At 32.1% G+C, this 27328-nt stretch overlaps 1 protein-coding gene and 1 long non-coding RNA gene across 3 annotated transcripts in view; one reads left to right on the top strand and one right to left on the bottom strand.

Moving 5' to 3' along the window:
- Window positions 1–27328, top strand: part of Wdr62 (WD repeat domain 62) — a 98450-nt gene that overhangs the window by 46243 nt on the left and 24879 nt on the right. The gene's annotated exons all lie outside the window — the stretch shown is intronic.
- On the bottom strand, window positions 5428–6580 carry LOC118680035 (uncharacterized). Of its 2 annotated transcripts, XR_004975552.2 has the most exons (3): window positions 6237–6580; window positions 5882–5966; window positions 5428–5581 (listed from the first exon to the last, which is right to left on the bottom strand). It is a non-coding gene; the product is annotated as an uncharacterized lncRNA (long non-coding RNA). The 2 variants fall into 2 exon arrangements; XR_011395415.1 differs by having other exon boundaries at window positions 5882–6580.

Raw genomic sequence — 27328 nt, 5'->3', positions numbered from 1 at the left:
GGCAAATATTGTGCACGGAAATGCATGCATACATACATACAAACCTGTATACACATACATAAAGGCATATATACATACATAAAAATATATATATGTACATATATATTATGTGAGCTGTTGACGAGTGATTGCCAGACATCTCACATATTTTTTTAAACATCAACTTTTATATGCAACGCTGCCAGTGCTTTTGTTGTAAATGCATTCTTTGTTGTTGTAATTTACTACAAGGTATGCTAAAAAATATGCATAAACGTCTACTTATATACTTAGGTAATAAACTAAGTAAATTAATAGGCAGCTCCGACTATTCAAATCTGTCTCTTTCGCATCATGAATGCACACAAAGAAGTAAGTAATCGTATGTCAGGCATTGCAAGTGCTATGCTATGCTATGCTGCTTGCCCAGCGAATTTCTTTAACACAAAAAAAAAAAAAACATAAAAAAGCGCATTGTTTCCTATTTTTATTGCAACTTTTCTTAGGCTGCTTTATGGGGGAAAGTTTCAGCGTTTTCCGCTACTGCTGCTATTATTATTGCTATTGTAGTTGTTGCGGTAGAAAATGTTGCCACTGTTGCATTTAAGACTACAGCAATATTCAATGAACCTGGCATTCCCAACAATCAAACGGTGGGTGGTCCATAGCGGTGTTATCAGCCAACAATGCATGGCTTCTTCTTAGTAGTCATGCTTCTTATGCGGCTTTTATTTGATACTTTTAATTATTTTTCACCAATTTTTAATTTTTTACAATAAAGTGTAGTTTTCCAGTGATTTTTTTTATATATAAAATCAATATATGGGTTAAAGTTTACTTTAAATTATTACCAATTTGCAGATTCAATATAAATATTGTTAATCTAAATGTGCGACATCAGCGCCATTTATCTGCTCTCATTTACCAATACATATAATCCATATTTTGCACCATAATTTTTCAGATTTTTCCTTTGCCAATTTACTTAACTTAATGGTCTCAATACCACCCTTCATCTCCTAAGCAATTAAAATATGAGAAGCTTCGCCTTCTTCTTCGAATGATTCGTCTTTTTTACTCGAAAGACAGTGTTTCGAAAATGTATTTCGATTTATCATTGTTTTACTAAAGTTATTGTTGCTGGAACTCAATAAAATCGCCACTTTTTAATATGTCTTATTCTCTTACCTGCCAAATTGACCACAGCATCATTTCAATATTTACTTCTATGACTAATTTTTACCTTCACTTACCTCTCTTCGCATTATTCTTTTCTTGTTTTAAGCAACGGCGTTCATTGCCAATTTGTATTCACATTATTAAAACAATAATTTATATGTTAAATAAGCAGACCAGGCGGCTTCACTTTGTATACCGCGCTCTTTTAACAAAATTATAAACACAAACTCTAATTTAAAGTCAAGAAACCGCTGAGCGGCAAGCAAGAAAACCAGTTTAGAGCGAAATAAAAATAAAAATAAAAAAATTTCCCTTGCAAAAACTGTTGAAGAACAAATACTTTGTCATTTGTCATGATTTTTTCTATTGAAATTCTAGCAACGCCAATTTAATGAAGGTGAAATAAATGCGAAGTCATGAGTGTGAACAACTCAGAGGAGAGCTTGAGTGAGCGTAGAAGGCACAGAAAATAAAATGTTGTAGGTGGCGATTGTGGTCAACAACGCAGATATTATTTTGGGGTAAAAATATTTTTTTAATTTCAATATAAAATACGGAAATGTTGAAGTAAATTTTTTTAAAGTTTTTATTTAGTTTTAATTGTATGAAAATTTAGTACTAAATATTTTGTTATAGTTTCTGTTTAGTTAATAAAAATTATAGAAATATATTTTAATTATTATTATTGGCTTTGGTGATAGAGCTTTTTTAATGTATTAATTTGATTTTGTTTGCTTTTGTGTGGACAATTTACTAATTGGCTCAATTAAGGAAAGGAGATGCTTGAAAATCGTGTTTATGACATTGCTTCAAATGAACACAAATTCGATTACCACAAATTTAAAATCGCTATCGCGTTATGCTCAAAATCCAAAATTAACTCAAATGTAACGTCGAAGACCCGCGAGCGGCAGCGATATCGGTTGACACGTTGAACGCCTCAAATTGCGTGAAGCGCGCTTGCAAGCCGCTACACAATATGCCGCCTCCGCCTGAACGCTTTGTCTTTTCTATTTATGTAAATGCAACGTGAGCGGCAGCCACAAACAAGCCGCCTTGGCAGTCAAATACTTTGGCTAACAAGGAAAGCCAATCCGCAAAAGCAAAAGTCAAACACTTGAGCGCCGCAAGTAAACAGGTGACCGCCACATACGCGTGTAACATTTTTATGTGCGCGTCACGCGCTAACTACCGCGGCGAAGACAGCGACGTTGGCGGTGGCGTTGAACGCGCCGCACACTCAAAAACTCAATGAGCTATAACGCCGCGCCGTCAAGCGGTTGAGTGCGCGCAAACAAACGCGTTGACTTTTAGTTTTGTCTTTGACTTTGCGCTTGATTCGTTACTTTGATTTGCTTTTACACCTTTTGCTTTGCATCTTGGCCAGTATTATTGCTGCCTGATTGAGTGACAGCATAGCCGCGCGCCGTAGTAGCGTTTGTGTGTGTGTGTGTGTGTGCGCGCGCGCAAAGGTGTCTTTTGTGTTTGTTTTTCCACAGAGCGCTGTGTGAACGCGTCGCGCGCTGCCAATTCAGTTTGATTTGAGCCGCGTTATTAAGCGTTTCAAAAAGATAAAATCGACGCGAAACGAGCGCGCATAAAATGAAGCGTAAAAAATAATTAGAATAAAGTCGAAATTAAATTTTTGATTAATTTGTGTAGAAAAATTAAAAGATTTGTTTCTGTTGGAAAATTATGTCATAAAATAAAATTTTATTATAATATTTGTGCCATTATACTATTATAACTATATAAATGAAACAGTGAAGTAGCGCGCGCGCAACTGCCACTGAAATTGTGCAAAAATTACAGTTACGCATATAGGGAGTCATCGAAAGCGAAAGGCGTTCGCAGTGACTTTAAATTTCGATATGCTCGACTATCTTTTTATGATTTACTGCTGCCAAGCGGGAACCCGCATTCATTTAAGTTGTTTGGCAATTTAATTAGTAAGCGTGTACAAGTGTTGCCAATTTTTTTTTTTTTAATTTCACTGTTCATATACAACAACAAAAATACACAAATAATAGTATTGCGCGATAACTTGTAGATAAACAGTGAATTTAGAGTGTTTTATTAAAAGTTGCCTACAGGCGCGCCGCAACAGCGCGCATCGCTAGCGACCTTGACTTGTAGTCGCGCACCGCAACAACAACAACAGTGTTTGTGCATAGCTTCCTGTGTGAGTGACTGTGCTCAATTTGTTTGCGCAAATTAGTGGTTTAAAGTAATCTAAAGAAATATTAAAATATTGTATTTTGTTGCACGAAAACCAAATATCGACCACCGAAAATATCGAAACTCTAGTCAGCTTCAAAGCAACGCAATCGATTCGGAACCATTTGAAAATAAATTTTCGTAAGCAAAATTTAATTTGAGTATACAGCAAGTGCTTCAAATATTTGAAAACATAAAAAGTTGAAAAAATATAACAAAAAAATCAAAATACGCCCTTGATTCACGCATTAGACGCCCACAAGCCGCTGCAACGTTAATTTTTTAATATAAAAATACCCAATAAAATAGTAATAATTTGCGAAGCTGTAATTAAAAATTGTTAAACAACAATAATAAAATATCACGCTCACAAATTGACTTTCAAAGCTTCGAAATTCGGTAATTTAAACTTGAAAAAAAAAATCGCAAAAAAAATTCATTTTTTTTAACACAAACTTCCAGTGTGTACAACCATAATTAGTCACACGTACATTTTCGTTTGAGAAAAACATTCAGTGCCAACGACAACTACGCCACCCACCCACATCTCTGCTGCAGACAAGCGCAATTAAATCTCTGCGTGATTTTCGCATTTCTCTTCAATTAAATCGAAATCAACGTTTTGAGCGTGTTGTGTTCTTGTATTAACTCCTCGCGCCTGTGTTCATGGTGATAAATTAGCTTTTTTTGCTACAAAAAGAGTTTTGTGTTCAATGTTTTATGAATTTTGTGTAAAATGTTTGCACCACGTAATTCATCGCCAGTGCCCTTGTATGGCAAGGAGGATATGGCAGCTTATGAGGTAAATTAAATTAAATAAAAGAATTGCTTGTTGTTGTGTGTAACTAAACAAAAGTTGTGTGGACTACAAAAATAAAAATATCAAAAGTGAAAAAAATTTTAAATCGGTTAATTTTTAGGTTAAACATTCAGAGATATTGTTAAAGCCTTCCAAAAGTGACACTGAGAAATCAGCCACAGTCTATAGGAACTATTTTAAAAATTATTATTATTTTTTTCTACATAAAAAAAATTAATTTGACTGAGTAAGAAAACTAAATCGCGAATTCGTCAGGAATATATTGTGATATTATGAAATGCCAAAGACATTAATAAGTGATTTTCTTTTTAAACTAAAGGGTCTACCATCAAGAGCGACGTGATTTTAAAATGAAATAAAGCACTCAAATTTGTTCAAAATGGGTTCTGTTTTCTGTTTCTGTTTCATTTTTTTCCATTTATGACTTGAATCAAATGCCAGCCAAATGGCAAATCTCCATCCGTTTACGCAAATTTTCGATGACTCAATGCAGCATTCCTGCTCAAAATCACGTAGACGCCGTATAGAGTAGAGCCAAATAAATTCCATAAAACAAAATATTTTCAAAAAAAAATGTTATTCCTGTTCTTGCGAAAAATTAAAATGTGACTTGAGAAATATTAGCATTTTAACTTTTTATGATAATAATTGGTGTTTTTTAATCAATAAATTATTGAAACTTCAAAACCATCCGTAAATTAGCTTTCAAACTCAGAAATTTAGTCAAATTAATTCTTCAATATTTATTCTTTTCGCTGTTTTGAGCTAGTCTTTAGTCGTTTCCGAAACGCCACTTTTAAGCTCGCTAAATACAAGCAACAATGGAGCTAACCAATTCAATACAATGCAGAACAGTATGAAATAGCCTTATTAAAAACTTTTTTATTCCCTTTTCACTTGATTATACCAGTCTACTGTATTTATACCAGTTGTTTGGTCGATTTGCCAATTCTCATTGTTTGGCGCTTCGGAAACAACTTTTTTATTTGTAATTTTCTGCTGAAATTCTAAACAAGTTAGAAAAATCAGACAGCAACTAAGCGTAAAAGTTTATTAAGTAATATTTTAATATTTTGAATTGTTTGTGGGAATAAAAAATAACAATAATAAATATTGCTAAAAGTGCCATTTTGCTAGGAACCAATCTTTTAGTATTAAGGGAGTCATCCCAACTGACGGACTGTTTTTTAGGAATGTTTTTGCAACGACTAGTAAATATGTAGAGCTCCAAGTTTATCATCATTTATCAATATATATTTCGACAGTATAAAAATACATTTTAAGCTAAAAATATTGTGTAGAACATGAGTTACAGCTTTCTGAACACCTCCGCCTCAAAAAAAAATGGGCTCGCACTTCCTCCATGATTCCGGCTAATTGGCTTATCTGAAACAAATAAAAATTATCGGCGTTTTTTGTGAAGTAATTTGTGAATTTATGGTAATTTTACGTTTTCTTCTTAGATTTCCCGTTTTTTAATGCACAAAAAATGTTCCAATTTTGTATGACCTCTTTAATTTTGTCATGCTTAATCTCATATTTATTCAAATTTTTTTTACCCAAAAATCCAGCCCAATACTCATTTAATCTTTTTATATTGATTAGAATTTTGTATGATTTCTTGAATTTTGTCATCTCATATTTATTCAAATACATTTTTACCTATAAACCCAGCGCAATACTCACCTAATCTTTTAATATTAGAATACGCGCCTTAGAGTTGAGCCTTCCTGCTTAATAAATTTGCCTCCATCAAAGCAATTAAGAAAATCTGAATCACAAATTTAAATGCAGTCCTATATAAATATGTATGTATGTATATATATATTTTTATCTCTACATGACATTATCAGCATTTAAAACTAATTATTGCTTCATTCTTTAATTGCTTTTCTTGCACATTCATAGAAATTTATGGCATATGCAACTGCCAGACTTTCACCAATTGATTGGGTGACTTTAAATATATACATAGATATATATATATATATATATAAGCATGTATATTTGTTTGTTAATGCTCGTAAATATATTTTAGTACCAGTGTACATGTTTTCCACTCCTTCACTTGTCCGCACACACATATACAAGCGCAGGTAAACTATTAAAAATGCAATACATCTGATCAAACTGAACTTCCTTTGTAGATAAGCGACACAAAGAGAGTGAAGAACATAAAAAGTGACTGCATTTGCATAGCTGATGTGTGTTTTTACATGCGTATGTATATACATATATACATACATACTTACAGATATACAAATATGTATGCATATGCAAGTGGCCTGTGTCATTTGTAATTCTTTAAGTTCAACGGCAGGCCAACATAAGTTTACATGTGTCAAATATATACATATGTATATGTATGGCTACATATATGTATACATAAATCTCTCCATGTCATACCTGTTGGTTGTACAAGTAGATCGCAGGCGTTTATCGCCGCCAACAGATCGTTTAAGCGGGAGTGTAGCTACTGGTTTAAGAAAATAAGTAGTAAAAAATATTTTTTGTTTTATTTCTGTAAAAAAGTGAAAGAAGATAAAGTTCTTGTGCATATCAGCCTAGTCTTTTGTTTTTCTTCTTCTTCTTCTTCTTCTTCTTCTATTGTCAAGCGAGACATTGCAACGCAAGCTTGTCACTCACGCTTAGACGGACAAACAGACAGTTTGTCCAAAACTGAAACTGCTGCAGCAACTCACATGTATTTTCTCCATGCATGTATTTATGTGTGTGTGTTTTTTGTTTTTTTGGTTAATTTATGCATTTGACGTGACTTGATACGAGTATCTCCGCTTACTTTTATCTGCATGCAACAGACACGCGTGCTGCGTTTTAATTTTTTTGTACTAGATTCTTTTTTGTTTTTTTTTTTTCAAAATTATTCAAGCTTTGTTTTTATGGTTAGAAACCCTAAACCTGCCCTACAGTCACATGCAAAGTGTATCAAAAATAGAAAAAAGAAATCGTTTGGTAAAAATTTTCGTGTGTTTACAAATAGTGGTGGACATGGCTTCAAAGTTTGTTGTTTATGTTGACATATTTAAGCGTGAGAATTTTCCAAGCGACAGGGAAAAATGTGTGCATTTACTGTGAAATAATGGCTGGATTTATGTTACCGCCTGTTGCAGTGATTTTGTATAGTTTTAGCATTCGTTTTGGGAATGATAATTGTGACTAGATACGGTGAAAAATAGAAATTGATAAATGAGCCGACATGACAAATGCATTTTTTTAATGCTACACATATTTATTTTAAGCCCTTTTAAAGTTTTGTTTATTTTATAATAGTTTTAGTATTATTTTACAATTATTTAATAATTATTTTACAATTATTTAATAATTATTATAATGGTTCTAAATATTTTTTTTTTCAAATATTTTTAGTTTATTATTTTATGCTATCCAGTCATTTATTAGATATTTTTTTGGTGTTTGTTTCTGAATTTGAAAATATTTTTAAAATTTTGTCACATTAAATTCATGCAAAAATTATTATAAACCGGAGTTCAATTCAATTGAAAATTTATGACGTCATTTTAGCAATAAGCTGAGAAAGAAATATAAAGGGATTAAATCAACTAATCCTGCGCATATTTGTGGCCTTTCAATTGTGTAGTCGATAAAATATCGTAATGCTTACGGTAAGCAGTCGTCTATGCCAATAATATTATAAAAAAGATTTTATTGTTTGTTTGTTTGAACTGAATAGGCTTCAAAATTACTTGAACGATTTGAAAAACTCTTACACCGCTGGAAAGTTACACTATTTCCGGTGATATAGGCTTTATTACTATTGATTTCAGAACAAAATAATGTACTACGACTTGGCAGAACGTATATTGTCTACAAAAACATGTGACAGCATGTTATAGTTACGTTACAATAAGTGAAAGAAAAGAAAATAAAAATTAAAATGTCGCCTCTGTAAAAGCTCTTTATTTGCTCTTATTAAAATTAATTACCTCATATTCAAGACTGCTTCAATACCTTTAAATAACTTTTCGAATTATTCGATTCTCACATTCCATTCCAAAGATATCACCAATTTAAAATTTAATTTAAATATTAGAAAAAGTCGCTTGGTGAGCAGCGATAACTCGACTAGGCTGCAACATAACATGCCATGTAGGCGTTATTATGACACGGCAGTGGACTCAATGTCAAGAAATAAAATGCAGTGCGACTCACTCGGGCAGTTGACCCCCTACGAAGCGGTCGATGCTCACATCTCCATGTCTATATAAGGTTCTCTTCTCCCAATTGAGATGGCAAGTGGATGCTTGTTATTGACATTTCGAACCACTACACGTTCGTATCTCTTTGTAATAAAATTTCAGGATTAAAAAAATAATTCATTTCTAAATATCTCTTGTAGAAAAATAACTGAAAATATTTTCGCTATTGTTATATTTTTTGTATTATATGTGTCTGTTAACTTGTTCAGCAATGATTAGAAAAGTTTGACCATTGATCTTGGCTGTTTTCATTCCTTTGTTAAGAAATATATGTAATCTAATGTATTAAATATAATCAGCTATTGAACTGGCGAATTCTGGGAAACTCATTAGTAGGCAACAAATGCGCACCACTTTTTCCGGAGATGCCAGTTGAGATTACGATAAAATCAGCAAAAATAACAAAACCTTGTATCGAGTACGTCCATGTATACTCAGAATAATAAAATAACCGCAAATATGCAAAACAATTCGCGTCCCAACAACGCTCTCAGTATACATATGTATGGTTGTATGAAGTCATAGACCAAACACGAAATGCTAATCAAATCGTTATCGATTCACTAAAAAGCAAAAAAAAAAAACAAAAAAACGAACGAACGATTGAAAAGGTATTAAAGCGTGATCGTATCGTAAGCCATGATTGTTTCACAGTTAGTTAAAATTGAAATTCTGAATTCGATAGAGTCTAACGGCAAGCAGTCAGAGAATCAGTGAACTCATACTTTTATAGTAATGCGAAAGAAGTTGGTGAATATACAAATTAGCTCTATAAATAAGAGCTATTTCGGCTCAAACTTCGGCGTATAATTTGTCGCCTTAGTCCATTTACAACGCACCTCTATTGTACACAACAAACGCGTACATGTTTCATGTGTTTGCACAACTCATTTGGTAGCCGCTAATGATGAGCGCATCTCATGCATACTTAATATTTTTTTCAAAGCAAAACTCAGAAAATATTTCAGAATACCAAGCTCGGAATACATGAAAATAGTTGGCACTTTGTCAAAGAGTTGTCTGTAAGTTTACGAAGCGGCTTAAAGAATACGCGTTGAACGTGCAGAAAATTGGTAAAGCAAGTAAAGACTGAGGTTAATGTAACACACGCTTGGAGTTATATGGGGTTTGTAAATATAATACATATGTATATACAATGGGCGATATTTTTGTTTGCGCAAACTATTGTCATGTCGTAGGATTCTTGGCAGTTAAAAATGCTTATCGCTACTCACAATGACCACAACTTTGGTACTTTTGTTTCAAGGTTCTTTGTGAAGCTCCTTTCAAGAGCAATTGTAACTTGGGAACATGTTGCTAGAGTTTAAAAATTTAAGCGTGTCAACAAGTAGATGATTTAATAAGAATTTAATACCAATAACTTTTTCATTTTCAAAATATTTTATTGTAATTATGACGCCAGCAAAAGTAGTCAAAGCAATTTAAATTCTCAAACGAAACAACTAAAACTTTTTTATATCAAGGATTTCGTGGTTTTAAGATTTCTCTCTTTTATGATAATTATAGAGTAATTGTTATTTTTTTTTCTTTTGAAACATTTAAATTGAATTGCTTCAAATATCAAATAATGTTTTACACAAGCTTTTTAAGCATCGAAAGCTCCATTGAAGCTGATGGTTCACAGTTAAACAAAAATTTTTATGAAACCTACCCGGTTTTAAAACACTTTATGCCATACTTACTTTTTTCAATAACAGTTCGTAAATCAATTTTGATTTTTACTCTTATTAAGTCTCGCCTTTATAAACAAATTTGCATACCTTCACCAATTAAAAGGTGTTTAAATTTCTTTTATTTGTAACACAAATCTGGAAATTTGCGTGACGAATTCAATTCGCTGACACTTTACGGTAGCGACTATACTTATACTTATAAGCTTATTTCCTGCTTCATCAATGAATAACGCAAATTTATATGCGAAGACACTTATAGATTCATATTAGTAAAAGCAGATAGATAACCGGTGGCAATTTAAATTCAACGACTTTGGCATGTGCGCTTTCTATGCATGGAATTAGTTTGTACATATAATATACATATATGTAAGTATATCTATACGTACGTTTGTAATTTTGCAAAGCATTAGGGGTGTCTTGTAGTGGAGTAAAAAAACGTTGCTTTTGAAAGCTTTCAGGTATAGAATTGTTTAAAAATTTCAAATTATTTATTTTTATATATTTTGAAAGTGCCGAAATTTCGGGATTCGACCCCGAAAATTTTACTTTTCAATGAGGCATACATTTTTATGTCATTAACTTAATTAACGAGCTCATAAAAAATTTTTATATACATATTTTAAAAGTCCCGAAATTTCGGGATTTGATTCCGAAAAATTTGCTTCTCAATTTGATATAGATTTTTATGTCATTATGTAAATAAACGAATTAATATGCTATACATTTTTATATATTTACATATTTTGAAAGTCTTGAAATTTCGGTATTTAATCCCGAAAATTTTGCTTTTCAGTTAGATATGGATCCCGATGCCATTTTGTTAATAAACTAGTAAATATGTACAGGGTACCTATTGTAGTGTTTAGTAACATAAAAAATTATTTCAAAAAATTGTTTTTTACCACATTTTTATTTTTTCGTGTTGAAAAATTCCGCAAAACATCTATCCACTACTACTTTTTTGTTTATGTAATTTTTAATTTTTCGTTAGCGATAATTATGTTAGCAGCTCAGGCAGCTGATGCTATGAAATTAATATTAATGAACAGCGAAAACAAACTTTAAACAAAAAGTGCTATTTTGCCAATTATAATTTTCCCGTTATTTAACATGCATTTCATATTTGCTTGATTTCAATAATCATTAGTTAAAAATTGAACATAATTTAGCCGGCTTCAACACGCAACCCGCTACAAATATACAGCCACGTTGCGCGCTCTAAACATACCTAATGCAATTTATTTGTAAAAATAAAAATTAACGCTCCGGGGAAAAGTGCGTGCATTCGTTGATTGCCTCAGCGATAGCGGCATTGTAATTTATTGCTTTTCACGCCATTTAAATGCAAAATTGACATTGAAAAAGTTGAAAAATTATAAAATACTGCAATTTCATGCGCCGACAGCACTTGCCTGTAAATATACAAAAAAATATGTAATCATAAGTATACATACATACATATATTATATTATTAGTGTACATCTGCAGCTTGCATCAGCTTTCATCTAAATTTCACGTGCTTCAAGCCTTTGCCACACCCCGCTGTTGGTACACTCCTACCTATCCAAACTCTCGGCTCTCTCTTTCTCTCTCCTAACTCTATGCGTTTATTTATTTTTTTTTTTGTGTTTTGTTAAATTTTAAATAATTATGAATTATGTAGCAACTTTCCGGCTTCTCATTTGATTTATTACGCACTCCGTAACAAAATGCATGCAACAGTGCAACAATAAAATCAAAGTTCCCTTAGCGTTGCTGTATGTCCGTATGAGCATTGTTATTTAGGAGCCTATCATGTTGCACAAATTTATTTATTAATTTCGTTTTTGTTGTTAACTCTTGCCAAACATTATATAATCCCAGAGTGGTTAAGGTGTTCATGCACTTTTTTGTTGTTGTTACATAATATTATGTAAATTAATTGGAGAGGCATGTTCGATAAACAATACATATTTTGCAACTGTGTTTTAATATATGCGCCATATTGGAAGTCTCCTAAAACCATTTCATGCATTCCTAAAACGTGTTGAACGACTTTGGCTCTCTAGTCTGAGCAGTTTATAGCCTTCATTCAGAACGCGCACAAGCTTACTAAAGCAATTTTTTTTACTGATTATTTATTAAAAACTGCAAGTAAGTTTGTAAAAAATATTTCTATCCCTCAACTTCTCAAAATTCGTCTGGATATACCATCCTAATCTTTCCATATATACACAGCGAAAGATATATGTTTTAGAAATAATTATAGCTACCCCTTAAACCATACTAAGTGCCAATTCTAAGAGACTGTAGTCTATCAGGTAGGATACCAAGAACTAACTACAAAATTTCAAACGAAAAATGGCTCCATTGGTAAATTATTTATTAAGACAATTTTTATAGTATTTAAACGGATAAAAATTAATATCGGTTACGTAAACTTGACAGTCGAGGAAACGTCATACCAGTCTACCTCTTTGCTTGTGCTATTTACTGAAACGGAGTTCTGGAAGCTTTTTCGAAACGTCAATTGCTGGCTCTTGGTACTCTATCATACTCAAAGATGTGTTCCCTCGCCGATTTTAAGAATTTTTTTTTTCAACTCTGTAAGTGTTTAGTAGAGAACTTAATACAAACCGAACGGACTATACTTCTTTAAATAGCTGGCGGCTAGATTTGATTAGATTTGAAGATTTTTATGGACTTCGTATTTTTTTTATTCGTGTATATATTGTACATATATGAGTCATTAAAGAATATTTAAGCGTGTTTCACTTTCTCGCAGCCTCGGATTTTCGAATTCATATTTTTATTGCTCTTGAAACATTTTATTTTAAACTGGTTTGCAAATCGCACTTAGATTGAGTTACAAAATTTCAAATCAAACTTCAAAATCGAAGCTTTCTCGTTCACAAACTGAAATCGGTCGTGGAGATCGTAAAGATCGAGAAGCTTTGTAACGATTGCAACTGATTATAAATTCTCTGCTGGTTCGAAAATTTTAGCTTGTTATTCATTTCAACTATATGGTAATAAAATAATACGAGGTGTGTTCAAAAAATAACGGGAATTTTGAATTTAAAATTTGTTTCGAGAGTTTAATTTAAATTTTTTTTATTCTGTTGATATGCATGCTTTTAACGTAAATAATTATATTCAATTTTCTTAATTTCCTAATAAAATTTTCAGCTGTTTTCATTGTTAACTTTGTCTGTAGCAGACGCTAAGGTTAGACGTGTTTTAATGAGCTTGGCGATTTTCGTTTATTAAAAGAAATAAATTAAGAATTTGTTCGAAAATGCTTGGCCAAAAACAATATTGTCAAGATGCCCCAGCCTCCATATTAAATATAAATATTTTCTTTACAAGATGAATGAAAATCGTTGAAAGAGCTAATAAAGGCTATCCCAAAAATTGAGTTTAAGAAGTGTTTCGACGATTGGAAGAAGTGCTGGCATAAGTGCATGATATTGAATGGGGATTATTTTGAAGGCGACATTAATGTAGAAAAATTAATAAATATTATATATATATTGTTTTTTGAACACACCTTGTATGCTAACATTTTTATCATAAAAATATTTTTTCCTGATAAATACATTACTAATTTTTTTTTTGCATATTTTTTGTTTAATTATATACGAAAACCAACCGGCCATTAAACTTACCATTAATGACCATAATATTTTTAATTGATAAATGTCATTTCATATTTCAGTAAAATTAAGAAACTTTCTCATATTTTTCATCATTTAATTTTTTTATGTTGCCATTTGTATCACTGCGATTTTCAAATTACAAGCAAACGGTGTCTTTTACAATAAGTCATGCACTGAATTTCCATAAGTCTACTCACAGTCATATGTGCATTTATTGGATTTTTATTATCAACAAATGAAATGGCGATCATCAGCGGCGATAATAAAATGGCAAATGGATGTGCGCTCCATTGGACTTTCAACGCCCAAGCCGCGGCGTCTATGCATAACTCCATGCCAATTTCAATACATACTCGTGCACATAAAAATGCATGCATAATTACACACCTACATGGATATGCACACATACATATGTATTTATGGTTGCCAATGCAATTTCTATATACATATATATTTCTGGCATGCGAATTGTAATCATTATGGTTGTTATAAGTTTATATTCATCTAAACTTTGCACATTAAACATAAATGAGAATGCATATTTCACATACACATACATATGCAAGTATGTATGTATGTATGTGTTTACCTATGTACGTATGTATATATGTGTGTAGTTGTGTGCTTTATTGAGTTTGCTCATAAGTCTGTAAGCTTGCATGTAAAAGTAAACAAAACAGCATACTGCACTGTCTATTAACCTCAATTGTTGTTGTGGGCCGCATCGAACGTTCATTAACCCCGTTAAGTGTATGCCACAGACGCCAATATCGATATATGCACATATCTATGAGAGAGTGATATTTGTTTTTGACTATAGTATGCCATGTTGGTGTTATTGCATTTGCAGTCATTTGTGTACTTTTGCTATTTTTTTTTTTTACTATTTTTCTTATAGAATTTAAGCTTTTTTTCTATATACAGTGTGTCAAAAAATATGTATATAGAAAATTTTAATTATAGTTTTCGAAATACTGTATAAAGTTAATTTAAAAAGGTCGTGGGAACACTGCCCTGGGTACGATTAAATACATCTATTTTGTCTAAGCTCTCTTTGAGTATTTTCAAGCTTTTTTGACTCGTAAAAAATGTGCCTCAATCCCACCTACTTCGCAAGTATATCTTTCCGTTGCGAGTGTGTTTGGAGTCTTACATTTACAATTTTTGTGGAGAATAAGGCAGAGAAATATAATTCATTTCTTTCTCAGAGCAATTTATCATTATGGATCTTCATAATTTTGTGTGTCATTGATAGAAACTTCTCGATAAACTTTCGTAATTTATCATGTGCTTTTAATAAACTATAATACCTTGTTTTATTTTAAAATATTTAGTATTTTTCTAATACTTTAAAGCCACTTGAATATATAGATATTCCGACATTTCTTTCAACCATTTTTAGATGATGTGCACTTCTCATATGGTTTATTAAATTAACAAAAATCGTTTGTTATATTGAAAGAGTTATTGAATGCTCACCCAACGAACATTAGCTTAAAGGTATAAGGCGAATCCAAATCTATTTATCTTCCAAAGAAGTGAAAACAAGAAAAATCGTTAATTTTGGTTGCACTCTGCACAAATTAAAAAGTTTTTATTAAAGCATATTATTTAGATCGCTTAGTGGTGGCCTAAGACAACAGTGCAATCTCCAATGGAATTGTTGAGTTCGGATAGCATATAGCTACAAACATACAAACTGATCGATCAAAATCAAGGCTTGTATATAATATATTGTATTTGTGAAGGGTATAGCTTCTTTAGCGTTTTTTCTTGTTTTATTTTTCTAAATGTTTGCAAATTGAAAACTTTATAGTCTGTACCCACTATTTTTAAGATCCACTGTATTGCACTTAGACAATTGTATGCATCATTTATATCGCACACATTTACCAATAGCAAATATTTATAGTTCTATATATTTATGTATGTTTTGGTTCTACGACCACCATCGTGTTGCCTCACTTTCACCTCCCTTCACACCTCCCGCGTTCTGCTTGACATTTTGCCATAATTTACGCAATAATTTCTGCCAGCGCTTGGCAGGCGTTGCAACCAGGGTAGCCGCTAGTCACATTTCCATTTACATACATATTTATGTATACCATATTGTTCTTATAATAGTAGTTGTTATTGTTGTAAGTATTGCATATTTGCTTATGTCACTTGTCAAATGCTAAACGTAATTTTATGTAAATTTTTCGAATCGCCGGTGAATGCCACCAACTTTGTCGCGCTGCTGTCATCTTACATTCCATATACAATAGTTAGCAAAGATGTATGTATGTATGCTTAACATATATATGTATGTGTAATAGAACCTGCATTAACTGTTGCTGCTGTCATTCACCATTCCTTACCATCACTTGTGGCAACAACGCGTTCTTCACGCTTGTCATGTCATTGTTTACCTTCAGCAAATGATGGACAAGCCTGCATAATGACAGCGACCAATTTGCCAAAGAAACTTGGACTTTTGCCTTATAAAATTTTACTACAAAAAATCAGTACTTGTAGCGTTATTAATGGTATAACTTACTGAGTATAATAATGGTATAACTTTGAGAGTATTTTGAGAAGTCCATTAGGTTCTTCTGCGGTTGATCTAAGAATGAGTATGTGTGGTGGCTGAAGCTGTAAACCTTTCAACCCAGACAACTAGATGAATTATATTTGGAAATATGTCACGTGAATTACTAATTAGAGCAAAGGAATCCACTTCTCTGTGACAAAGTGCCACATGAAATAGAAATAAGAGTGTTTACCCCTTATGAAAGTATGATATCAGGATGTAAAGTTATTTACTAAAGTGACAATAGTCTAAAGTTTACTTTCTGTTACCGTGTTAGAAGTGCAGGCTTAAAAAACATTTTTTTGTTCAAATGAAGGTTTTCTCTCAATCTCTTATGGCGCTACCAGAAAGGGGGCAACAGTCTGACCAATTTGCACCTTGCATTAACATTCATCTTTCATCATTCCATTGATCTAAACACAGTATCACGTTAGATCTATTATCCTAAGGATGGACGATTCACGAAGAATCACAACTTTATATGGAAGTCCAAAGCTGTAGTTGGAAGGAGAGGCTTCAATGACCTGACGAGTACAGAAAATAAAAGCAATAGTATCTCAGCTCCCTAATTCTACTTAGCAGATGACGTAGTTTCTCAAAGCAAGTTGAGTTCGAGTTGAATCTGATTCGGCATCAGACCTCTAATGGCTGATATTGTTTAAGCTGATTGCCAAAAAGACAAAGATGTCATCACAAAAGGCGATAAATTTCACTAATAATACACTCTAAACCTTACTTATTCCGTAGTCTTGCACAATAAGGTAAGCTGGTATTCTTTAGCGTCATTTAGCCAAGATCTCAAATTTTGTTGTGATTTTTTGAAAGTTATCGTTTGGTGGTAATTTTAGTTGAGTTCCGATTATTTTAAAGTATTCTCAATATTATATAGATTAAAGTTAGCATATCTCGAAGTTTTGCTAGCTTGAGTCTGAATAATAACTTAAAAATACAACTTAGAAAAAAAATCGCTGTCATTCAAGCAATAATACTACAATTATTTTGTATTTTATTATATTGTAAATTTAAAATATTTGGATTTAACCTCTAAGAAATTTTAAGTGCTACTCTATCTTAAGCTAGATTTATGAATATTAATTCCATCAGCTAAACATCTTTACACACTCACACACAATTCTTGTATTTGAAGTTCGCAAAAAGTCATCAGAAAAAAGTTTGTTGTACAATTTTTATTGACATTTCCACTTGACATCAACAAAACGGTCACATGTGCAGAGCTGTTATATTCAGCCCACACGCAGAGCTTCGCGCGAATGCAAATTCCAAATCTGTTTGTTTTGCATTTAAAACATGTGTGTATGTCAGCGCTTGTAGTGTTTATTCTTCTGTTATTTTATTATTTGTAGTTTATTTTTGTAACAATTGTCAAGGCTGCCAGATTGTGTTGTTTGCTAATGAACGACAAAGTGTCTGCCAGATGAGTTGCGTGGTCCACGCTCAGCCGCAGCTTGTAGCATACGTTTTACATATTTATTGAAGGTTGCAAAAGATGTTTGTTGTTGTATGTATGGTGTATGAGCGGCCCACAATGTGTATTATAGTGATGAATGTAGGTTAAATTGATATGTTCTTTGAAATTATACCTCGCGCAGTTGGGTAATTAATTAAGCGCAGAAGAGTAAGGAAAATGTTTTAATTTATTTTGTATCTAAAAACTTAATTTGATATTGTGAGTAGGAGCAAACAAAAACAAACAATAAGATAAAAAAAATATTAAAAAAGCAATTATAAATAAGCAGTAAATCCTGTAAAAACTCATCAATGCGTGAAAAGTTTTTTTCCAGAAATTCATTACACACTTTTTTTGTGTCTTTTGTGTTTTTGTGAATTTAATATAATCACCCTAAAATCTCGTACTTTTAAGTCAATAGAAACACTGAACTTCGTTTATTCTTCTCATTCAACCTGCATTTTTGTGGTAAAAAAAAAGTAGGAAGCAGTAACACCTTTCAGGTAATTTCTACGTGACCATCTTTATGTTAAGGAATCATGCTTCACCTCTTGCTTGATGATTTCTATGAAACAAATATTTTTCGGCACCTAAATGCCATAACGCACATTATTTAGACTTGAAAAAATATCATGAAATAAACAGGGGAAATCGGCTAATATGCGCCTAAAGAGTGTGGGAATAAATGAGAGAAAATTCTGATTCTATAGGTGTCTGCTAAGTTTCACTACACTTAGTTTATTAAAATAAAATTGAACTTGTTTAACAACAGACCCAAAATTTCATGCGATTCGCAGTGAAGTTCCTAAATATCCTAATATCTCGGTGTTGTTCCCCAATATATTAGATACAAAGCACCTTTTGGCAAGAGTTATTCAGCGCTTGATCTGCAGGTTTAGATTATTGGTGGAATTTATGTTGGTTTAGCGGTATACAAAGTGCTTGAATTTTTAAAATTTATAGTTGCCAACCCTGACGTAGTTCCCAAGACGCTAGGAAACTTTGTGTGTAGCCTGCAATTATTTTGTCTTGCATACGTTCACCACTAGACTAACCTCTTTGCCTTTTTTTCTAGGTTGGAAAAGGCTGCGATGATGACGGCTCTGTTTGTCATTAATATGAATAAAAAATGGTGAAAAATTATTTTGATGATTATCTTATGGATAAATATATAAAACTATATAGATAGTTAAAGTTAAATTGAAGAATGCACCGCAAATAAAATTATATACATATGAAAAATATTATAAGAATTCCCTGACATTGTTCAACTTAGCTGTAAATAAAAACTGCATTCAGCCAAAATGCTCTCGCTATTCATAACATATTTTTGCCAGCACAAAATACAAATTTTCCCCAAAAAAAAAAATAGTAGTAATACTTTCTCTTCCCGCTAACTTCCCACCACTGGCAATAAATTCAATTATCGGTCAACTGTTGTCAGCGACACCAACGCTAATCCAGCATTGTACCGTTGTTGACCCGTTTACCTACACTAGCTCTTTCATTTTCCACCTTCTATCGGCACTTACACTCCGCACACACACACACATTCAAACACATACAATCGCTATGTCACGAGCTTAAACAGCGACTAGTCACTTGTGCTTGAAAATTTCGCATGAATCGACGGAATAGCGGAGCGCTTTGACTAAGTAAAAGAGTTTGTTCGTGTTTGATTGAGCGCGTGTAAGAAAAGACAGACAATCGACTTTAATTTTATGGCTGCCGCATGCGTACAAAAACTCCGTCGAATTGTGTTTGTTTCTTTTTTTGTCTGCCCAGCCAAATTCGTATTTCCTTCGACTGACATGGGCATCAAATTGATTGAAAAAATGTTGTTGTTGTTGCTTACGGGCGGCAAATGCATGCAGAATAAATTTTAGCAGCGATTCGCATAGCAATTTCTATATTCTATGCGAAGCAAATTCATTGCAAACGCATAAATCGTGATTTGAACAAAAATTCAACAAAAAGCGAATGTGTGTGACTGTGTGTGCGATTGCGCAATGCATTCGCTGCCGAACGGGTGGTTATAGCTATTTTTTGTTATTTATGCGCTTACTTTGGCTCATATGTATGCTACTTTGATCTTTGAAGCGAAAATTGACTGACCTAACCGACGAATGCCGACGAACGCTTTTGGCAATGACAGTGAGTGAGCAGCGGCAAGCGTTTCAAAAAAAAAATTACTTACGATTTTATTTTTAATAGCTAAGACTTCCGATTGTTAAAATCGTGTTGTTGTTGTTTTTTTTTTAAATACTTTTTTTTGCTATTGCTCTTTTTCAAGCAAACGAATTTCTGTTTTTTTTTTATAATTTTCAGCAATAACCTAATTTCTGTCCAGCGGGCATTTTTGTTATTGCTTTTGTGATTTTGTGCAGCGTTGAGTTTTTTAGCTTTAAATTTTTTTCTAATTTGTTTTTTTTTTGCTTTATATTAGCCGCAAGCTGGCATCTGTTAGCATTATTTCGCTTTTTTTCTATTTATTTGTTGTTTTTGCTTAGTTTTTTAATTTAATCACGAAAATTACTTCTAATTGTTTACAATTATGACAACACACAAGCTCAGAAAAAAAGTTAAATTTAGACAACAAAATTGTAAATAATCGTTTCATTTGCTAATTTTTGAGATTTTTTTCTTGCCTTTGCTAGAAACCGGTTTCCACACCGCGCTTCGGTAGCTACTACGAACGAAAAATTTACTAATATAAAGAGTAATAATGTATACAAATCTCGATTTTTGTCTAACGACCTTTGGTAAGCGAGTTGAATTGTAATCTTGTGAAACCTAGTTAATACCCAGTAGGAAATTAGCTACAATAAGTTGTAAATAATGCATATCTAAGAGTTGTGATAACGGTAAATTGTAATTTGACATTTTTTTTTTTGCTTTCAAAATCTTCATACATTTATATAAAAATATAAACCAGTTTTCCATACAGGGACTTGATTCCGATCGTTTAGTTTGTATGGCAGCTATATGTTATAGTAACCCGATATCAGCGGTTCAGACAAATGAGCCGGTTCTTGGGGAGAAAAGAACGTGTGCAAAATTTCAGATCGATTTCTCAAAAACTGAGAGACTAGTTCGCGTATATACAGACGGGCACTGTTAAATCGACTTAGCTCTACGACGACTTTGAAAGAGGTTTTCTTATGGCCTTTTCTACAACATGCTCCAACATTCATTCGACAGTGGTTTATAAAGAACCCTGCATTTAATGAAATAAATAATGTTTGATTTATACATATATGCCCCTTATTAAAACAGGATACATTTTTTCGAATATCTAAGTAGGCTTCGTTTAAAGCTTGAAGAGAGTAAGAATCAGGGACCTGTATTGATTAGTTTGGCTTACTAGTTTACTCATTTTAAAAGTTGAGAGCACACGGTGCCCTATTGTTCATATATCAAAATATTAACATCAGGAGGTCCGTGTAGTGTGATATCAAAATCGTGCAAAAGTATAATTGTCAGCTTCAGAAATTTCTCATTTTATCTTTTTTTTTTAATTTTATTCTCTTTTGTGAAAAATATACCTCCACTAAAGTACACGAAGCCTTACTAATAATAATTTTGTTTGAAGAAGCCTTGTGACAGGTGCTGGGCCGAGTTTTTCGCCTAATTAGCTAAGAAATTCAGATTCGAGTTATATTAGAACAACAGAAAGATTTTGCAAAACCTTATTTTAGAGCCAAAGAAATATGTATACGAATATTTGAAGTTATGCTTAGGGACGACTGATTTAGAGAACTGTGTCAAAAGCTCAATTTTACTGTCAATCTGTTTCGCACATACGACCAAACGAGTGCTGGTCATGAACCTAAGGACTTAGCTTCGATTATAAAGCTTAATTGAATAAGAAATAAGCAGAAAAAGTAATAAATGACGAATCCATATGAAAATGTTATTGCAACAGATGTTAAAATTCATATACGGCAACGAAAGACATTACTTGTATTTATATATGTAAACATATATGCTTGCAAATATATATCTGTTTGGTATGTATGTATGCATATATAAATATTTGACTACATGCCAATAACTATCAGATTGCAATAAAACAACCACACAATAAGCGACTGCAAGCGTAGTGTAGTGTTGTGGGTGCAGTCGCTAAGCTGAGATGAGTCAAATGTCGACGAGCAAGGCTGCTGTGAAAGAGGCAGGGAGGCGTAAAGAGCGCAGGCGTGAATTCGCGCAAATACATTTCATTCAAAATGCGCATCAAAAGAGCTTACTTTTTTTTACCATTTTTTCACTACAGTCTGTGGGTGATCTCACTGCTCACTTTTTTCACAGCCTGAAATGGAAAACACATTACTTATGGCGCCTTTAAGTGTTGATGGTTGTATAGCATGTGCTGTTGTATGAAATGAATTTAATTGAATCTTGAAATTGAAACTAGATTTATCCATTACCTAGAAGCTTGACATACGAATTTTTAGTTGTTCTCCAAAAAAGTAATTAATTTTTTTTATTTAAAATATAAAAAAAGGTAAAATTTTTGTCTGACTGTTAATATTATTTTGAAAGCTCAAGTCGTGTAGCTGTATGCATATATAGTATTATAAATTTGCTCATTCTTAATATTTTTACTGCATCTTAAGTGCTTCCCAAACGTCTGTTGCAAACTATAAAAAACCGTCATTAATTTGCGCTTCTTGAAAAAAAATGAATGAGATTTTAATATTCCAAAGTCAGTTGTCGTTCTGAAAATCAATTTGCCAAATCCATCAGTCATTCCATCCATCAAACGTCTGACACATCCGTGTAGTCAGCTTTGCATATGTAGAGTCAGGCTGTCGGGAGTAGCTGCTACCTGTGACAGCATAACAAAAAAACAATAACAAAAGCGCAAAATAGTAGCTCATATTCATACACACATAATACTATATACACGTTATGCATCTTAATATCTGCTTATATGCCAAAGATTCTTAAAGTTTTGGCATAATTCTAAAGCTCAACAGTTGTTTTGCGAAATTTCACATCACAATTGTTACAAAGCACTTACTTACATGCATACTTATGTCCATATAGGTATATAATATACATATACATATATATGTATGTATGTATATATTACGATATATACATATGTATATCTGCAGCTTTTTGTTTTTCGCTTTAATAGTGGGCGTTTTAACTGGCATATCTGTGGCCTTTTACGATTATTGCTGCTTTGCATTGATTTAGAGCACTTGTAGTAAATATTTTACTCCAAATTCTGTCCAACAATGTAGTCACGAATCGACATATATATCTACATACATATGTAAATGTTCATAAATTTTGTTAAAGTTTGTATTGCAAGTGTGTGGGTTGTGTCTGTCTACAAGCATATTTTATGTTTACAAGTCATTATAAGTACAAAAACGTGTGTATGATATATATGCACTTATGTGTTGCTAATAAATTATTTATCCGTTTGATGGACGTGGATATCCGCTGTGAATTAACAATTTCAATTTTTTTTTTTTTAATATTGACATAACGTCTCTGTGTGTACTTAGTTTTACAAATAGTTAGCAATAACATATTGTACTTATTGTATGTTATAGAGTGAATGGTTGAATTTCATGGAGCCAAAATGGAAAAATCGCCTATATAGAACATGTTCTACGGATCACTCTGAACAACTTTACTGATGAGAATATAGGATATGGAAATTTTTATAATGCAGAAAAATTAAACTTCACTTTAAAATCAGGTTAGGTTAGGTTAGGTAAATAAGCTGATAATCGTCAGCCATAAATTTATTGAGCTGGCTAATATCTACTCCAACCAAATTCTCTCGGTGCGTAGTAAGTATGGCAACCAAGATGCTTCAAACTTAGTCTGGCGAAAGCTGGACAGTGATAGAGAAAGTGTCTTAATGTTTTCACCTCAACTTCCTTCCTGCAACTTTAACAAGTTACGTCCTTCAAAATCTTTAACCTCACAGCGTGTGTGCCAATGGAACAGTGTTCAGTTAGGACACCTATCACATTCCCGGAATATGTAAACGTTGCTAAGAACCAGTAGTTCCACTGTCATCTAAAAGGCTTACGCAACCCCACAAGTGCTGGTTGCTGACCAACGCTTACTAAGCTCGCGCGTAGTCCATAAATCCAGCGCTCGAGTGCACGAAGACAGGGGAACACCTTCTCGTTCCCAACCTAATGGGATTTGAATAAGTGTGCCTTTTCTCGCGAGCTCATTGGCTTTACAGTGTTCGACGATTCCGCTGTGGTAGACACGAAGACAAGTTTAATATGGAAGTAGCTGGATGCCACAGCTAGTGAGGTCATGCACTCCTTGACTAGCTTTGAGCTCACTGTTAGTAAGCTCATGGTCTGTACAGCAGCTCAGCTATCCAACCTTGCCCTTGACCTTCGATTCATTCGTGAAAAAGCTCACTGCGCCGCTGCTCCAGCGTCTTCGCCGCACCCACTTCAACTATTCAGCATTTTGTACTCATACGCGAAACGATTCGTACATTCGTGGAGTAGCATCACTATTCTCTATATGTCATTTAGAAACTGAAGTAGATTTTGACGAGTGATCAGATTTCCTATAAATTCAAAATCTCCAATTTAAGTAGGGATTGAGATATTGGCAGTATTTCCAAAAATTACTATAAATGATCACTGATCTACCATTTTTCCAATATCTCTTAACTCAAATTGCAAATTATCTGATTTTGAATGAGATAAATGATATGGTAATGGAACAATGAAGGGTTACACATGCAGTTGCGATGAGGTTATTTGAGCTCAGTCAACTTTTTCTAGTGCAAGATTCAACAATACTCAGTTCCCCAAAACATTCTCTAGTGTCACACATACATACATACATACATAATCTATTGGTGTATCACCACCATTCTAAACTAATACTACGTTATTTATTTTTGTTATTATAAGTACGAATATTCGTTGGTGATGCAATCAACCGAAAACACCAAAATGTATCGTTCACTTAGCGCTGTTTGTTTACTCCTAATCTCGGTTGCTGTGGTATGCATACGATTATGGAAATATTGTTGTTCACACACCAATATTGACATATCGTAAATACGTTAATTAGCATTGAGAATGGATTTTCAAATCACGTTTGTTGTCATTTTATCATACACACATATCTACATAATTTTGCATATTTATAAACTGTGGCAAAATTAAAATTAAAATCGAAATCAAATAAACTAGTTTTAGGCATTATCAGTATTTTGGTTTAGTTGTAAAAATCAACAAAAAATTTTATACAAATATTTTAAATTTTTGTTTACTAATTAGCGTTTGTTATTCATTCACATAAGTTTTGGTCTTGAAAACTATAATTGTATAGTTAGGATTGTTTGGCATGGCAATTTAGGCAATTTAGTGCAAATAAAAATAATTTCATGGCTAATAATAATTATGATGATAAGACTTGCTGTTGAGCGCACTGAATTTAATTCGATAATTAATAGGTAAATGGTAAAAACAAAAACTTTTATACCACACTGGTCAGCCTTGTTTATATTTATAATTACGTTATTATTTTGCAAGTGATTAATTATTTCACTTTTTAAATATTTTCTTAAATATTTAACTTTTTATTAATACTACACAAAATATTTTAAGTATTATTACATAATACTGTTATGCAAAATGTACATAATACTGTTATGCAACAATTAAAAAGACTAATTAATTCAAAAAAGGAGTCGGAGAATTTGTACTCGGTTGTGATTATATTTTTCAATGATGAAACCACTCTAAACTAAAAAATACTTAAGTTTTTAAATTGTTTTTTTTTTTTTTTAATTAAAATAAATTAATAAAATTAATGTGTTAATACGAAATATTTAAATATATTTTATAGTGATTTAAAATTTTTTTAATTCGAAAATAATGTATATTTTTTCAACTATTTAACGTGAGCTTTTGCTTTAATATTGTAAAATTAATGTGCATAATGGTCTGAAAAAAGTTAGAAATATGTTTAGAGAAAATAAGTTTTGAAAAGAAAGAAATATTTATACATTGTTGACAACTTTCGAATTTTGCAAATATTTTGACTAAATGGAAATTATTACAAAATTAAATCCAAATTTAATTCTTCAAAAAAATTTATGCAGCTAAAAATGTTTTTCAAAACAGGAATTATTTAAAAAAAATTGAAAAAGTAAGTTTTGAAAAAAAAATATTTACCAATACATTTTTGTAAACTTTCGAATACCGAAAATATTTCAACTATATAGAATTTTATATAATTTATATCTAAATGTAATTCTTCAAAATAACTGATGTGGCTAAAAATATTTTTCAAAATTATTTAAAAAAAAATTGAGTAAGTAATAGTAAGTAAGTTTTGAAAAATAAAATTACCAATACATTTTCGAAAACTTTCGAATTGAGAAAATATTTGAACTTCATATAAATTATTATAATTCGTATTCAAATTCATTTCTTCAAAAGAATTTATGTAGAAAAATGGATTTTCAAACCATATTATTAAAAAAATTGAAAAAGTGAAAGTTTTTGAAAAATTATTTAATTAAAAATTAATTCGAAAAAGCATATCAAATGATGAAAATTTTAGTAAAATATAGCAAGCTATTAAAGTAATAATTTTCATAGCCAGTAATCTTCAATGAAAATGTAGTAAGTTACCTTGCCTTTTGGAGGTTTGAAAACGCCCTGATATTTTGATAAAGACTCAGTTAGCACCCTCTCCTCTATTTGTATTACTAAATATACTTCTTGGAACATTCCATATTATTTGTTCCTTATGATACTAATAGTAATTTAGAATGACGGTTGAAAAACCTTTCACTAAATTTTTTTCGGATCAGCAGGATTTCGAAAAAAGTCATACAACAGTAGAAGTGAGACATATTCCACAAGAAAAAAATGTTAAGTTCCTTAGACAATAATCCTTGCTAAATTTCGTGAAGATATCTCGTTAAATGACATTTTATTCCATACAAACACTTGATTTCGATCGTTCAGCTTGTATGGCAGCTATAAGCTTAAGTGGTCCGATATCGGTTCCGGCAAATAAGCAGCTTTTTGTGGAGAAAAAGACTTGTCAAAATCTTAGTCACTCGGTATAAGGTTCGCGTATATACAGATATTTATGGTATATATATATATTTTATAGGGCCTCCGACGTTTCCATTTGGGTGTTATAAATTTCGTGGCAAACTTGCTACACTCTGTTCAGGTTATAAAAATATTTATTAAACAAACATTTATTTATAAAAAAAGTCACCATTTATTATCTTATGTCATTGTGAAATGCTATAAATAGATTTTTTTTCTCGGCACGATTTTATTTTAATTTTATTTTTAATTATTGCAAAACTGAAAGTAACGGCGCTGTAAAGATCGTTTTATGAAATCGTGATTTATTGCTAACTCTAATTGAAAATCAAAAACAAAAATAACAAAGCTCTCAAAGCAGAATTTCTGTCAATTTTAAGTAAGATTAACGAATATCTAATGAATTAATAAACTAAAGGTATTTTCTATGTAAATAT

The sequence above is a fragment of the Bactrocera oleae genome, chromosome 3, assembly GCF_042242935.1.
Source record: "Bactrocera oleae isolate idBacOlea1 chromosome 3, idBacOlea1, whole genome shotgun sequence".
In the NCBI taxonomy this organism is placed as follows: Eukaryota; Metazoa; Arthropoda; class Insecta; order Diptera; family Tephritidae; genus Bactrocera; species Bactrocera oleae.
The sequence above is the reverse complement of the archived record's forward strand: the minus strand, read 5'-3'. Positions and strand labels throughout refer to the sequence as shown.